The 15,367-nt window shown below is 39.4% G+C and overlaps 1 protein-coding gene across 4 annotated transcripts in view; it reads left to right on the top strand.

Moving 5' to 3' along the window:
* FOXP2 (forkhead box P2) overlaps positions 1-15,367 on the top strand; it is a 431,849-nt gene that overhangs the window by 61,900 nt on the left and 354,582 nt on the right. For all 4 annotated transcript variants that reach the window (XM_074605059.1, XM_074604981.1, XM_074604732.1 and 1 more), the window contains exon 2: positions 7,387-7,533. The gene's annotated coding sequence lies outside the window, so the exon portion shown is untranslated. The remainder of the gene's footprint in view (positions 1-7,386; positions 7,534-15,367) is intronic.

Below are 15,367 nucleotides of genomic sequence, written 5' to 3'. Positions count from 1 at the left end.
GTCGGAGAGCCCACACCTGTGACCGGAGGACCGCGCTTCCAGCTCATTTGTAGCGTGGGGTCTTCGCGCTTCTTTGTAGGCTGGAGAGGAGCGGAGGCAGCTGGGGATGACGGCACTTGGTGGGCAGCAGCGATATCCGATAGCTTTTGACTGCTGGAGTCCGTAGGCTGATTAGATCACGGGGTGGTAAATGCTTCTTTAGTAGCAGTGCTGGCTTGAGCATCTTTTGGTTCCTTTTCCTCATTGCTATTCCTCTGAAGACGCTCATGCAGTTGTTTGTGGGTCTGCAAGGTGGACTCTGTGAGGCTGAAAACAGCTTGTACTTTGCCAGGCTGCTTTTCATCTAGACTAGTTCCTGTCCTGGGTTGGGCGATGCAGGACTAACTTCTCTTCTAATGCTTGGGAAAACTGCACTTTTAGAACACTTTAGTGCCTTAACTCATGAAAATATTTACTTTATAGCCAGCTGTGGTATGTGGGTTTCAAGGTCTCGATGTTTTCAGGCCTTGCCAGGTGCAGGGATGAGGAGGAGCGAGGCCCAGGCACTTGACCCAAGCTGGCCGACAGGATTGTTTCATACTGTGATCATCGCATTCAATATTAATTAGAAAGTTTGCTGCGTAGTTTCCTTCTCCCTTGATGGTGGCAGTCCAGAGAACGTCTTGCCCCGGTGCCGGGCCCCTGAGCCCTTCCCTCCCCCAGCGCTTGCAGTGTCCGACATTTGCTGTCCGCTGCCGGGAGTGCACAGCTTCCTGCTGACAGAATGGGCTGAGTATAATCCTTGTATATCTTATATTAGTATCAGGATCAATACTGGTTCTTTAGTATTATTGTTAATTATTTAGTCTTATTCCATTAAATCTATTTATATTTCAACCCTTATGTTTCTTTGTTTTCCCCGATTCTCCTGTACACTTGGGGAGGGCTGATCAGGTAGTGGAATGATTGTCTGAATGACAATAAATTGTTACAGGTTGTCTCAAACCGTAACAGTTCCCCAGCACAGCTGACCCTGCAGCTCCGCGCACGGTTGCCTTGGCGCAGCTCGGTGGGCAGAGCTGGGAAGGGGGAGGTGGTGCCGTCGCTGCCTCCACCACTGGGAGACGTGTTCATCGGACTGCGCCCCGAGACACTCAGGGTGAGCCAAACCACATCACCACTGAGTGGTCCCACCTTCATCCAGGCCACATCTCCCCACTCCTCTCTTGCCCTGTCAGGGATGTCCCCGTTCCGTTAAAAAGTTGATCCCTAGTTTTGCAGGAATTTTTTCAAATAATTGAACTCCCCGGTCTGTCTCATAGAACAGAATTGTCTAGGTTGGAAGGCACCTTTCAGATCATCGAGTCTCACCTTGCAATTGTCCAAATGTCCAGGTCAGCACAAGGAGGGAGTGGGAGTCTGCAGCTGGAGCTGAAGAGGAAGATGAGGGAAGTTAGGACTACTTCAGCCCCAGTGTAGAGCGGCTTAAGTAATCATGCGGCTGCATCCTCTCTGGAAATCTTGCCTTTATGCCCCAGAACCACTGGATGCTCTGCATGTATAAAATTAAGTAGACAATACAAATAGCAATTATTCAAAAAGGTGACTTGCACTGCTTTGTGAAATAAATTTATACTAGCCAATATAATGAAGAAAAAAAATTAAATCACACTGTCTTAGAAAACTTCACAGTGTATCTGAACTTTTAATTACATCCCAACCTGACAAAGTTCAGAAGGGAAATTCTGGATTTGAAGATGTCGCAGGGGATGTCATCCTGCGTACAGCACCCAGGAGCAAGCAGGTAGTTCCACAAGAGCAAGTCCCTTCAGGCACAGTGGTGGTCACATTTTTAGATTAGGTCTTCCTTGTTTTGTATAAAAATTTAAATGATCCCCTCAAAATAAACATGTGCTTCTACTGTCTGGGCTGTCCCAGTCTCCAGAGTTTATCAATCCTAGTGTGTTTTTCAAACCTCGTGTCCTTGTGCCTTTGGCTTCAGTATCGCTGACCCTTGCTGCATCCCGTCTAAGCCCTTCCCATGTCCCAGCATTGCCTAAGGTGACAAGGAGGCATCCTGGCTGTCACTGAATGCTCGCCTCTTCTGCTTCTGTCCCTGCTGGCTCCATGCGAGCGGCCTGTTCCTCACGGAGCAGCGGGAGGGGAGAGCTTTTTCAGCAACAGGGAGAGTAGAAGGCAAAAGAAAGAGGAAAAAGAGAAAGGGAGAAAAAAAAAAGAGTGAAATTTTATGAAATGTCTCACATCTCTCCCTCTACAGAAACGTTTTGCACCCCCCCCGTCTAGGAGTGCCGCAGCACTGTAACAGTACTGTATATTGGTGAGTGAGTTTCTCTCAGGTGATTGGGATCAAAACCATTTAGAAATGAGGTGGGTTAAAAAACAAGACTTGAATTCCTCCTATCATCTTGTCAGTGCCAGTGCCTGTTGCAGAGCCCTGACTGACTCAATTGTGTCTGACGCTGCACGTCTGGAATAAGACCGAACTGCTCAGCAGTCATCTAGGTACATCCCGCAGTGTGTCCCTGTGTTGAGTGGCAGCCTGACGTTGGAAAGAGAAGGGCAAATAGAGCTGGAAGGAATATTGGAGAAAGTAGGTGGCACTCTTCCCACTGGGGATTGCTGGAGAAAAATATTCCCAGCCGTAGCTGCCAGAAGACTACTACACGAGATTACCACTATCTATTTAACCTCCTTAAGGTTGGGTGTTAGTTTAACAACAGTTGACAAAACTATTCTGTCCGATTGTCCCAAATCCATTTGGGATTATATCTCTGTTGGCAGATTGCCTGGTACAGCTAGTTAGCCTGTGCCTTCCGTCATCTATTTCGTATATAGCGTTTATTTTGTGACAGGAGACAGCCAGCTGTGCAAGGAATTATTTGGATGTGGGTCTTACCTTTGTTTTCATGCCAGTCCCTCCTCTTACAGTTCAGTTTAAGGTTGTACTTCTGGTCAATATATTTTTAAATAAAACTTGGATAAATCTGCAAGAGAAACAGGAATCTTTCTCTAGCTCCTAATGTTAATCCAAATCCAGAAGACGGAAAGTTCAGTATATAACTGATGAGAAGGTTAGATTTTAAAATATTTCAAATTTTAGAGGGTGTTTTCAGGTCCTGCAGGAGATTTATATAAACATATAGGGAATATTATCGGTTCTTGTAATGGCACCAATGCATGGGCTCTAGTAGTAGAGGCATTTTACCTGTAGATAGATCATTTGTCCTGCATTTCTCTTTTTAATGTGTGAAAGAAGGGAAATAGTGCCAACTCTGATGTTTTCTGAAGTATTGTGTTTTGATCACAGCATAATAATCATCTTTAAATTGTAGTCAAGCCAAACAGCTTCGTTCAGTTTAATGGCACAACATTTAGGGAAGTTTCCAGTATAACACCTTCACTTCTTTTATTATTTGTGTCGTGCCTGATCTCTTGTTTACTCATTATGTTGTTTCGAGGTTAGGACCATGGTACCAGAGATCAGCTGGAAGGGACCTTTGCACAGTTATATTTGTGTCTTTTGTTGCTATATTTTAATACATCTTTCTTAACGGAGGTTCCAGCGTTTATTAGCAAAGCAGTGATTGTTTTCGTGAGTTTACTTTTTTGTGAGATAAGATTTCTTGGTAAAGGCTTTTAGATAAACACTACACTAAAGACGCATGATTGTAAAGGCTGACTATACAATTACATACTAGAGTAAATATTATTCAGTCTTAAACGAAAATGCCAATCCTTGATTGTTGATATGCTATGATTCAGCCCAGGTCTTGCACTAGTCTTTTACTTAGTTTCACCCAATAGACTATAGATGTTGAAAGCAAAATTAATAGGATGCTTACAAACAAAACCAGAATTTTCTAGCATATTTAGTCAGGGACCTGAGCCATTGGATTTTTTGTAAATAAGGTATATAATCCCAAAACAATTGAGAACCTCGCTTGTGTAGTCAGTCCTCAAATACTTTTTTTCTAATGCACTTTTCTGTAACATAATCTAAAAATACGTGGCAGTCATGGGATAAAGTATTTTACCAATGCTTATTTGGGATGGCTTTGTAACACAGCTGTGGCTTTATGAATTGCCAAAAAAGTCCCATAACAGTAATGCTAATAAGATCACATTACCGTGTGTAGCTTTTACTTTGTGTCTTAGGTAATTTATGGAAATGGTGTGAGCTTGCACACAAGTGTAGCTTTTAATATCCCAAATAAATATATGTGTACGCTGGAATATGTTCGTCGCTTTAATCCTGTAGGTTACTTGTATCAATGTGCTGTTTCAAAAATCAAAAACATAAGCTAAGAGATTCTTCATGCAAAAATTTCTTCATATATCTTTGCTATAAGTGGATTTCCACCAGGAAGGAATATAGGTGAATTAGGGAATATACAGAATAAATTTTTAAAGCAAGCATGAATGCTCGTTTAACCTTCAGATGGGATTATATAACAAGTGATTGAAAAGAAAGCATTCTTAGTCTACACACTTTTTTGGGTAACTGTTGATTCCCAGCACTTGCAGCTGAGGGAATTGCATATCAGCTTTTCCCCCTTTACGTGCACTCGTGTGAGAGAGCAAGATCATATTCACAGGAAGAGTTTGTGAACTTTTAAATTGTAACTTGAAGCCATGTATGGAAAGAGTGAGAATCACAGCTTTTATTTGGCAGCCAGTAGGCAGATGTCTTCTAATACCTGTTCTTACGGTTTTTCTTTCCTAACACTGAAGTGGTGGTGATGGTAATTCTGAATTGTTGTTATTGCTACTGTCAAATTGTTTTTAAAGGGTTTAACCTGCAATAGTATTTTACCTGCTGTAGAGCCCACTTCTCTGAATTTTGCAGTTTTGTGAGAAGCTTGTCTTTGCTCATATACCAATTCTAAGACATTCAGTTCTTGTTTGCTACAGCTTGCTCATATTTATAGTTAGTATCACTGCGACGTGCAGGATATCAAACAGAACTTGGATTCCTTTTCAGCTGGATGGGTTATATTCCTGCCCTTAAGATTTTACATTCTAAACAGAGAAGTTGGACAAATGCTAGAAGGGAGAGGTGGCCTAAAATGTTGCTATAGGCCAGTAATACATGGGTCTTTGATCGTTAGCATGCTGTACAGTGAATTTTCTTTCATCCTCAGTGTAGCCATTTGAGCTGCAGAAGCAAACAGAACAGCAAACATCATAGCAGCCCCTTCTTTTAGCAGCCCCTTCTTTTGCAGAATGTAGAAGTGATGAGGGGGAATAGATAGAACAGTAAACATACTTTGATCTGATATATTAAGCTGACCAAAAAAAGTATCAGTAATTCAAATTCCTCACTGTAGGGTCTAAAAAGAATGTTAATAAATAGGTGTGTGCGTAGAGGTAGTGGAAACTTTCTGATTTTGGGGTGAAATGTTAGGGTATTAATTCGTGCATTTTGGAAAAGGAACTTTGGTTGCATACTGGTGTCGGAACAAAGTTATTTTTGTCCTGTTATGTTTTTTTTGTGCTAGTACAGGCTGCTTCTTCGTATAATGTGCCAATGCATAAGTCTCCATATAGGGATACTCAGTTCACAGACACAAAGATCTGTATCTAGCAAGACAGCAGAAAGGACTTGTTATATTCCTTTGGTACGCCTGGTAGGTGTGGATAGAATTAATTAACATAGTTTTTGCTAAAAAGTGACATGCCAGTCCATGAGAGCAAAAAGTGTTTGTGGCAGTCATTCACTTTCTGCTGGTTCAGAAGGCTTCCCTGGAGGAATTTTAATTGATCTGCACTTACCCAAAATAAATCAGAAACACTGCTGTATCCTAGAGATTAAAGCAAAAGAGGAGATATTGGAATACAGAGTACATGATTTTAAGGTTTGCTTTGAGATGAAACCTGGGACACGGAGATGCTAACCTGCATTTATATAAGTGTTGCACTAAGGGGGAACACATCGATGAAGTTACAGACTCAAACACATGAGACCAGCAAACAACTTGAGAAGCAGAACCTTGCTTTGTAGCCCTCTGCCCTGGCTGCTTTGGGACTGTGGACCAGGGAGAGGAAGGCTAAAGCTGCTTTACAGTAAGACTTTGCTTTTTTGTGTGTGTGTGGTGATGCTATTTTGGAAAAGTCAATCAAATTTATTAAGCATGTAGTAAAATACAGAGTTCACTTTGCAGTTCAAAAGGATCTAGCTTATACTTCAACTGCAAGTAAGACTGGACTCCCTGTGTACCTAATGCGGTAATTCTGGTTCTTTCGTGGTGAATATCAGTGTAAAATGCATATAAGAATTTGTTGAATGAACACTAGCATAAATGAATACGCAAGGAGACAAGACTGGTCAGCCTGGTTCAGACCACTGGCTCACCTCAGCCATTCTCTGTCTCCAGTGAATGTTTTCTTCTAAGGGTGCCTCCACCTTTTGACTCATGAAAACTTCTTGCATCAGCAGCATCCTTGGGAAGTCCACAGTTCTGTTACCCATTCTGTGGAGAAGAAACTCATGCTTTTTGCTTTGAACTTGACTTTCACTAGGCAGTTCCTGTGTTCAAGGGATAGAGAACAGATGATGTCTGTGCTTCAGGCTTTTGTAGTCTGCTGTCATGTCCCCCCTCAAGTTGTCTCCTTTCCAGTTGGGATAGTTGGGGTGTACTGAATTGTTCCTCACATGAAAACCATTCCAAATCTTTGATCATGTATGTTTTCTTCTCTGAACCTTTGCTAATTAGTTCTGTTGTGTTGAGTTCTGTGCTGGACACCAGAGCGGAGCACACTTTTCAAGATGGGGATTAATATAGTGGCAAATGATGTGTTATGTTTTGTTCTTTATTCCTTTCCCACTAATTTTTAACATTCAATTTATGGTTTTGATTCTGGTGGTCTGATGGAGCTATCCATTATAAACGCCGGGTCTCACTTTCTGAGCGTAAGATGTACTACAATAGAAAGCTGTTCTGTTTAACAAAAGGTTCAGATTAGAATATTTATCGATAACCAAGACTGTTTCCAGTGAACTTGTGTTCAGCAAATTGTGATTGCCTGCTTGAACCCTGCCAAAAGTACTCAAAATTTCTTGGTGGTGCACTGTAAATCATCAATAATAGGAAATGATCTTTTAATTTGTACACTTGGACTTTTTAAAGTAATATAATCTTGTTATGAATCTCAGGAGTGGAGTAGGTGACTACTTTAGGAGCAGAGACTACTTTAGATGTTTCATACAAAGAAAGAAAGATGTAAAATGTGTGGGATTTCTTCCAAGGTATGCAATACATGTGCATAAGAATGTGGCCCAGTAAATATACTGAAGTGTGTTTTTTAAAGAGGTGATTGTAATACTTTGCTATAAAACATGATATGGATGCTTGCACTTACTGTATTCCTTTCCCTTCTTACCCTTAGATAATTTCAAGTGAAAGTGAAGGACCTTTTGTCCTTACCTGCCATAAAGGTGACAGCCACTTCTGGAAGGAGGACCAGATTGAGCACAAAGGAAAAGACCGTCCCTTCCGACAGCACGGCAAGGTGACTAAGTGACTCCGAAGAAATGTAAGTGATTTATAACCAAACTGTGGATTTATATGCTCTGTGGGAGGAATCTGTACCATGTCACTGAAATGTATTGCTTATAGATGTAAAATATGGTTTAGGAAGAAATCTGTGGAGCATCCAGAAAATACATACTCCTCCTATGTTTGTGTGATGGTAAGCTATACTAAAATTCTTATTTTCCAAATGGCAATTGTTAATGGAAATGAAGTGGTGTAAGAGCCACAAACCTGATTTTCTACCATTTTCCGTTCATCTAGATCTGAGTTAATTTACATACGTAGAAACTAAGCAGCTAAATCTCAGTTAGTCATCTTAGATTCTGCTTACCCTCAGGAGAGAAGCAGACATCTCCAAAGGCCAATCCAGCTCATCCTAAAAGTAATGCCTAGGGAATTCAGTATTACTCCTTGAGTAGCTTGTATCTCTCCGTTGACGGCTTAGCTTTAGCCTAAGTGTTCGATGAGCGCTTGAACCTGGCACGTCTGCGTAAGAAGCAGTGCCAGCTTTTTTTCCCCTCCCCATATTGTCGTCCTCCCTCAGCGTGTGTAGCTGTTCATAAATTTGGAGAATGGATCTGGCTCAAAATAACTAATTATTTATACAGTTTTGTTTTCAGCTGGGTTTATCGCAGCCTTCTCCCATATGGCTGTCCAAGGGCCGTGACTGGTACAAAGGGTGGGAATTAGCAGCCAAAAGTGTGGGGGAGTGCACGATAGCTTCTTTTGGCAGCTCTGCTAATCTCTGCAGCCTAAATTGCTTGGTGAGCTACAGCCTCAGACCTTGTAGATATTTTTAGTGCTCCACCATTTATAATAGTGGAAAAACCTGAGTGAGGCACCCTTACTTATTATCTAATGGGGTACTACTGTTTTGTTGTGCAGTTCACACCGATGTGGTGCAGTGTCTTTTATGTCCTTTGTAAATTAAAATTCAAATCTCCAAAACCAGGAAATGGTCAGAAATGGCTAGCAAGTAAGCAGGTGTCTTATAGTAACTTATACTGTAGGCATGATACTGTATAATTCATGTACACATACATATTTCTGAATCTTCAAAATGCTAGCCTGATTTTGTATAGCACCAAGCACGACGTGTGGGTTGGGTGCTATCGAATGATTAGTGGTTGGACTAATTTAAGCACAAGATCCTTGCCTCTCATGAACAGCAAAATACTGAGTAACATTTCATTCTCACATTAAATACCTGATGGGAGGATGTAAAGAAGATAGAGCCAGACTTTTCTCACTGGGGTCCAGCGACAGGATGAGAGGCATCAGGTACAAACTGTATACACAAAATTCCATTTAAACGTAATGTAAAAAACTCCCTTACCTTGAGGATGGTCAAACACTGGAGCAGATTGCCCAGAGAGCCTGTAGACTCTTCATCCATGGAGATACTCAAAACCCAATGGGTCACGGTGACAAGCAGCCTGCTGGATCTGACCCTGCCTGAGCAGGGGTCTAGACTAGACGATCTCCTGAGGTCCCTTCCAACCTCAACTATTCTATGATTCTGGGAATATTTGTAGTCAAGCAAAATCAGACAAGATTCTGCTATTTTATTTTGTGATATTTAAAATTTTCTCTTTTTTTTCCCTATTTTGATGTATTTAGCTATTTGGTTTAGCCTTTTACTTAAGTTTTGGCTAAAGATGAGGAATGGCAGAAGTTGCGAGCTTTCTAAAATGTGTTAAATTGTATTTAAAGACTTGTGAATATAACTTCAAAAATCACATTGAAGTCTGTGAAAATATTTTTTAGCTATGAATTAGCATCATAGTTCGTGTGATGTGGACAGTCACATGATGGGGATTTTAGGCATTTAAAATTAGTATCTTTTTCACTTGATCCATGGAAAGGAAGACATATTTTTAGTATAATTTTGTGTTTGAAAAAATAAAAAAAGGCAAGACTAGGGACAAAGCCTTGGAGGAGAGATCCATTAATCCACAATAGAAATAGCTGTCTTCCTGAAGTCTTGTCAGAGGTCAATGAGACCTATAAAGCAGCCTAACAATTTCATTATAAGCTCTGTTTTCAGGTACTTGCAAATGGCCATTCTGGGACAGTCCATAATTCAAGTGGATGCCAATGTAAACATGTAAAAACTGGGCAAATGTACGGCGTTACTTCACAACGTAGTCTTCCATCTTCTACAAATGTGTGATTCAGGGGCTTACTTGTGTTTTGAAATATTTAGGAAAAGGGAACTCTCTCTTCAAATGTCAGTTTTCTTGCATTTCAACTTTGATTAGTTTGCCAGACATTTTCTGTCCGCAGTTTTGCTATAGGCTGAATGTCTTTGCAAAAGCTTCTGTGAGATGGGTGTATCATTTCTGAAAATGAAATAAAAAAAGTTCTAAAAAAGGTCTAGGAACTCTTTGCTTTGCTGTTGAACAAGGACTTGAAATTTGAGAGTGAGGCTTTAATGGGTTATAAGATGTGCCTTTTGCCATGCTTCTGAATGTCTATCGTTATTGCACCGAATTAAAAGCTTTTGAAAATTGCTGCTTACTCATAATTAGAAAAGGCATATTACTTTGTCAGCATATTCTCAAAATATTCTCTGTATATTCTTAAGCTCCTAGAGATGATTGAGTCTGTCCTGGCTTGGAGATCAAACACTGTATGACATTTCAAATGTACAGATCCCCTGTTATTTTCACAAAAGGGTCTTGTTTTTTTGAATTTTTCTGGGACAGTGTATTTTGATTTTTATGCTTGTTAAGAATTCTGTTTTTCTGCATCTTACACTTACTTTTCCCATGTACTCTTTGAGAAGGATGTTAAGAGTGGGATTAATTTCCCCTAATATTAGCCATCTAAAAACATAGGTAGTGTAAATCTGAGCTGGTGACTATAGACTTCTTTAGCCAGTGAAGAGAGATGGAGGCTTCCAGGGGAGGATTCCCATAGCGTCTTTTCATGCCTGTCTTAAGTTGAGATGATTCATCCTTTGGAGATGCCTGTTTCTTGTCACTGACAATAAAAGAAGCCTAAAGTGACCAGCACAAATTTAGACATCTAACTTTTCTATTAAATGTTAAGGCAGATAAATTCCATCTCATGTGACATAATGTGAGACTTAAGAGGCAGGAATGTTACCACTGACATTGACAAAAACGTCCTGCTTCCACATGAGTAAACAAAATTCTTTTTTAAATTATTTCTTTGTGGTTATGGTCATACATACAAGCTTATTAAAAGGACATTTTCCATATTGCTTAGACATTGTATGTAACCATTAAAAAAATGCTCTTCAAATGCCATTTTAATATTAACAATGAAATATCAATAGATTTTGCGTTTTTTCTTATATTTTGTCTTGAGGTTGAGAAACGCTAATGTTTAACTCTATGTCGTTACTTAATTTCTGGTAAGATAGTAACAGTGATTTATCATGAGATTCTAGCATTGTTGCTTTAGGATAGCTTGCAACAAAAGACTGAAAGAAAAAATCTGATGATAACATAACGGATGAAAATGTGCTTTTAGCTAATTTTTAAAAGCAAGTAATTAGGTGACTTTCCAATTTGAAAAAGATTGCTCTGCTATCAAGTAGTATTGATAATGTGTTCTATTAAAGGAGATTGTGATGAAATGCTGTTTTCCATTTGTATTGAAGTACTGTAGTTTTTTTAGTAATTTAAACTACTGTCTATATTTGAGTAACGGCAACCACATCACCTAACATAGGATGGTAACATACCACCTTCCTCAGTCCAGTATTCATGAATCAAAGCTGCACGTGGGGAGCACTTTCTTGCTGTGGGATAGTAGAACGGGTCTAAAAGGCATTAGAAGGAATGTACACGTTCCTGTTTCCTTTCTAGTTAAAATATAGCCATATGACAAAGAAATTTTAGTGTAACTTATTAGATGTCTTTTTGCAGCTAATGGCCATGTATTTGAATGATTACCTTGGTTGACTAGACTTACCTGAATTATTTCATACGTGTTTTTAACATCGCTGTTATGAAACTGTGGACAAGAGTAAAATATGCTTCAAAGATGGACTCAGTATGATACATGTCCTGTTGTAGGAGAAACACACGTGATCCCTTATTGTAAGCAGTATTTCTGGATGTCCACTTACGGCGGATTGATTGACCTCATTGGGGTGTATCAAATTTTTCTTTCAGTTTTAATTTTGTTTTGAATATTACTTTTTCTATCTGGGATGTTTCTTTCGGATTTTTTCCATCTTTTCATTGTTATTTAAAATGTGGTACATTTAGTTAAGTAGTAGCAGAGTCCATGTGTAATAGTGTAAAACTACAGAGAATACCTGAGTCGTGGAATCTGCATTCAGCCTGAGGGAGGGGTCTATTTTTTTTAAAGAATACTCGCAAAGTGACCTAGAGAAAGTGCTCAGATAAGGGAAGCAGTGTCATGTTAATAATTTTGAGGTATTTTATGTATATATTTTTTTATTTGTAGTTTTATATATAAATATATATTTGCATGAAATAGCATTCAGCAGTGTTTATATCTCAGTATCAGTAAACCATGTGCTGTAAACATGAACAAAATATTTTCCTTGGAAGCACTGTCATATCAGTACGTGCTGGCCAAGATTCTCACTGGTATATACGCAGAACTTCACTGAAGCTGACAAGCTGGCTTTTTATATAGTTGATACAAGTTTTATAGGCTTGATTTTTTTTTTCACAATTGTCTGGCTTTATTTGAGTTGGATTTGTAATATTCCTATGCTTCTGCTACTTTAAGAATGTTTAGCTTTGAATGGCATTTTATGCATTATCACAAAAATCCACCGAAAAGACCCTAGTTCTGAGAAAATGAAAAGGGCAGTTCAGCCAAGGTGCCACTAAACTAAGGATGTTTGAGTAGTGAAGAACTGTGTGTGTTTGTATTGAAGTATAAATTTTATTTTATGATTGACATTTTGTCCCGACCCTGTTCGGGGTTCAAACTGAGTAGATCCAGCAGACTGAGAATAACTGGGTCCAGTGAATGAATCTGAGTATAGAAACCTCAGGAGTATCTGTTAAAGAAATTCAGTAATGATTGCATCAAAATCAACAGAGCAAATGTTGTCCCCAGCACAGGCATCTAAATCAGCAGGGTTTTTTTAAAATCAAAAAATTCCACATGGGGTCAGTCCCATTCCTTGGAGATAGCAAATCAAGTTCCCATCACACTGTTGATCTGACTCAAAATTTAAAAGCAATTTGAAGTTTCAAATAGGGAAAAAGGGAAAGGTGATTTGATTGTTGGAGGCATTTTTAGAAAGTATGAATATATATTGATAGTTTTTCTGAAACTACCTATGTGCTTGTCTCAAGTCGCAAAGCAGGCAAGAGAGGAAGGAAAACCTTTTTACCAGCATGTCTTCATTTCTTCAGCCTATATAAGCGCTCCTGTCTCCAGTGGATTTTGCATGTTTAGATTCCTGTATTACTTGGTTGAGAGCATTCATTGGACCTTACACCCATTCTGACTGTCAATTTTCTTCATTTTCTACTTTGTGAGAGATGGAGCCGTATTAATTTGATTTGAGGTATCTTTCCTGTGGTATAAGGGAGTGAAAGATGGGCGATAGACTAAATAAAGATGCCAGCTAAGCAGATGCCTTTCCCTGAAATGACAATTTTATAGACTCTGGTGCCCTCCTGTATGCAGTTACGGTTCCCTGGCGTTGAGCTGTTCAGGAACTGGAAAAGGTATGAAACGTGCATTTGTAATGGGACACAATATTCTTCATATAAGATCAGTAAATGTTTTTATAGGATTACTGTCTGTTGGTAAACAGCTGCAGTGTTATGCTTCAGAGGTAGGAGCATTTGAATGGTAATGAAGGGATGCTTGTATACAGTTAACAAAGCATGGTGAGATCCTTTGGGGTGTAAGTCATGACATATATAATAATAGTAATAATACACTGCATTTCATCTCAGGATTTCAAAGAAATTTATAGAAAACATTAATGAATTAAGTATCACCCTAACCCTCTGTGGAGTACTGCTAAAAATCATTAGGTGGACTGAATGCAGAAATACCGTATTATTTTTGCCGTATGTTGGTTACCATTCCCTTGCTGCACACAGATCATTCAGGAAGCTTCAGTCACATGCATGCAGATCAGTATTTTCAACACGGAGATGTTAAGGCATAGAGAAATGGATTGACTTGGTACAGGCAAACAGTAACTCCAGCATACGCATCCCAACCCCAAAATCATCCAGAATTGTCTGGCTGCTTGCAGTGGTAGTTGGCTCGGGCTGCTGGGTCTCTTCAGATTCTGCCATTGAGATACGTGCATCCCCTGAGCCGTGTGGGGATTGTGGCCAGACGTTGACCGTGCTCCGTGATGAAGATGATGTTTTTGACTGCTTCCCATGAAAAGAGTTCTCTTCAGATACCTGGAATGAATACTGCCGTCGCTTGCTATTGTGCAGTTTGAAGTGCTGTGTAATATTACAGAAGGTAACACTGTGCAAACACAGTGCAGTTGGAACCTGGCCATTTAGAGTAACAATTTCTTGAGTTCTGAGATGCTGATATACGTATATGTCAGAAAACCAGCATATTTATATGTGTTAAAACCATCGGTATGAGATACATTAAACACAAACAGCTTTTCAAGGGCAAGACAGTAGTTGCACAAACACTGTAGTTGCAAAGTATAAGAGCAGAAACCATCTGTTGTGTAGTGTATTTTGATGAAAACATCCATGATGGAAACCAAAGCTAATTAAACAGTTGCTCCACAATGTAATTTAGCACTTTTTAAGTAATCTTATTTAGAAAATTGGTTTGGAGAGACAACTGTAAAAGACACTTTGGGTTTTGCCCCATCAGCACTGCTGCCTATTTAAGGCCTTTTTTTCTACATCATTGCTAAGGACCCCTCACTCGCCTCTTGTCCCTTTTGTTGAAGGAGATATCAATAGTATCTTGAAAGTATTCTTCAATATTTTTGCTATTCTAGACCTCATATTCTGTGGTAGTGAAATACAAAATTGCTTCTCTCCTTTATCTGTGGCAACAAATGAAAACATGTAGGTTCTCAACTGACACAATTTTGGCTAAAATCATATTTTTAAATAGAAACCAAGTAAGGGTTATGCTAATAGAACCTCATTTGTAATTTAAACTGCAGCTGTTAACATTCAATAATGGAGCCATACATCAAGGAGTTTTTTGCAAAAACAGAAAAATACTAATTCTTCATCCTTAGATCTGCAAATCCAGACTGATGGGATTTCAGCCCTTCATCTTTTAGTGACAGGCAGCAGCATCAGTGGAATAAAACTAAAATGTGATCCCCTTTCTCTCCACCTCCTTCCCCTAATTTTACTCTGACAGAGAAAGAAACACAGTTTTAGCTGGTATCTTTGCTCAGGGGAAAAAATGGTCTGTCATCAGGTCTTTTAGGGAGAAAGAGCTCTTCAGTGGAGCAGTTAAATGGTATTTTGATTCTCAGGGTGCATCTTATACCTGTATTTTTGCAAGATGTGATAAATGATTTCTGAGACAGTTATTGAGAGCAGAATCGAGGTCATCAGCCTTCCCCCAAGAGGTCATTATGTCTCAGTTCTTGTTTCCGATGAAAATGTTGAACATGGGGGAGATGGGCTCCAGATGAACTACCTGAAACTGTGCAGTCTCGTGTGAGCAATCCCCAGCCATATGTTAGTAAAAGATGTACTTCCTATTTTTTCAACTGCAAAAATCAGTGACTCTGATCAAATTTTTCTAGATGAATTTTAATTGATTTTGCAATAATGTAGTGCATGCATGTTGAAGTTTATCATTCTAAATCCCCTAACATGCATACATTACTGTAAAGTCCTCTAAAATTC

The sequence above is a fragment of the Larus michahellis genome, chromosome 1 (genome assembly GCF_964199755.1).
Source record: "Larus michahellis chromosome 1, bLarMic1.1, whole genome shotgun sequence".
In the NCBI taxonomy this organism is placed as follows: domain Eukaryota; kingdom Metazoa; phylum Chordata; class Aves; order Charadriiformes; family Laridae; genus Larus; species Larus michahellis.
Note: the sequence above shows the minus strand (reverse complement) of the source record. Positions and strands in the feature narration are given on the sequence as shown.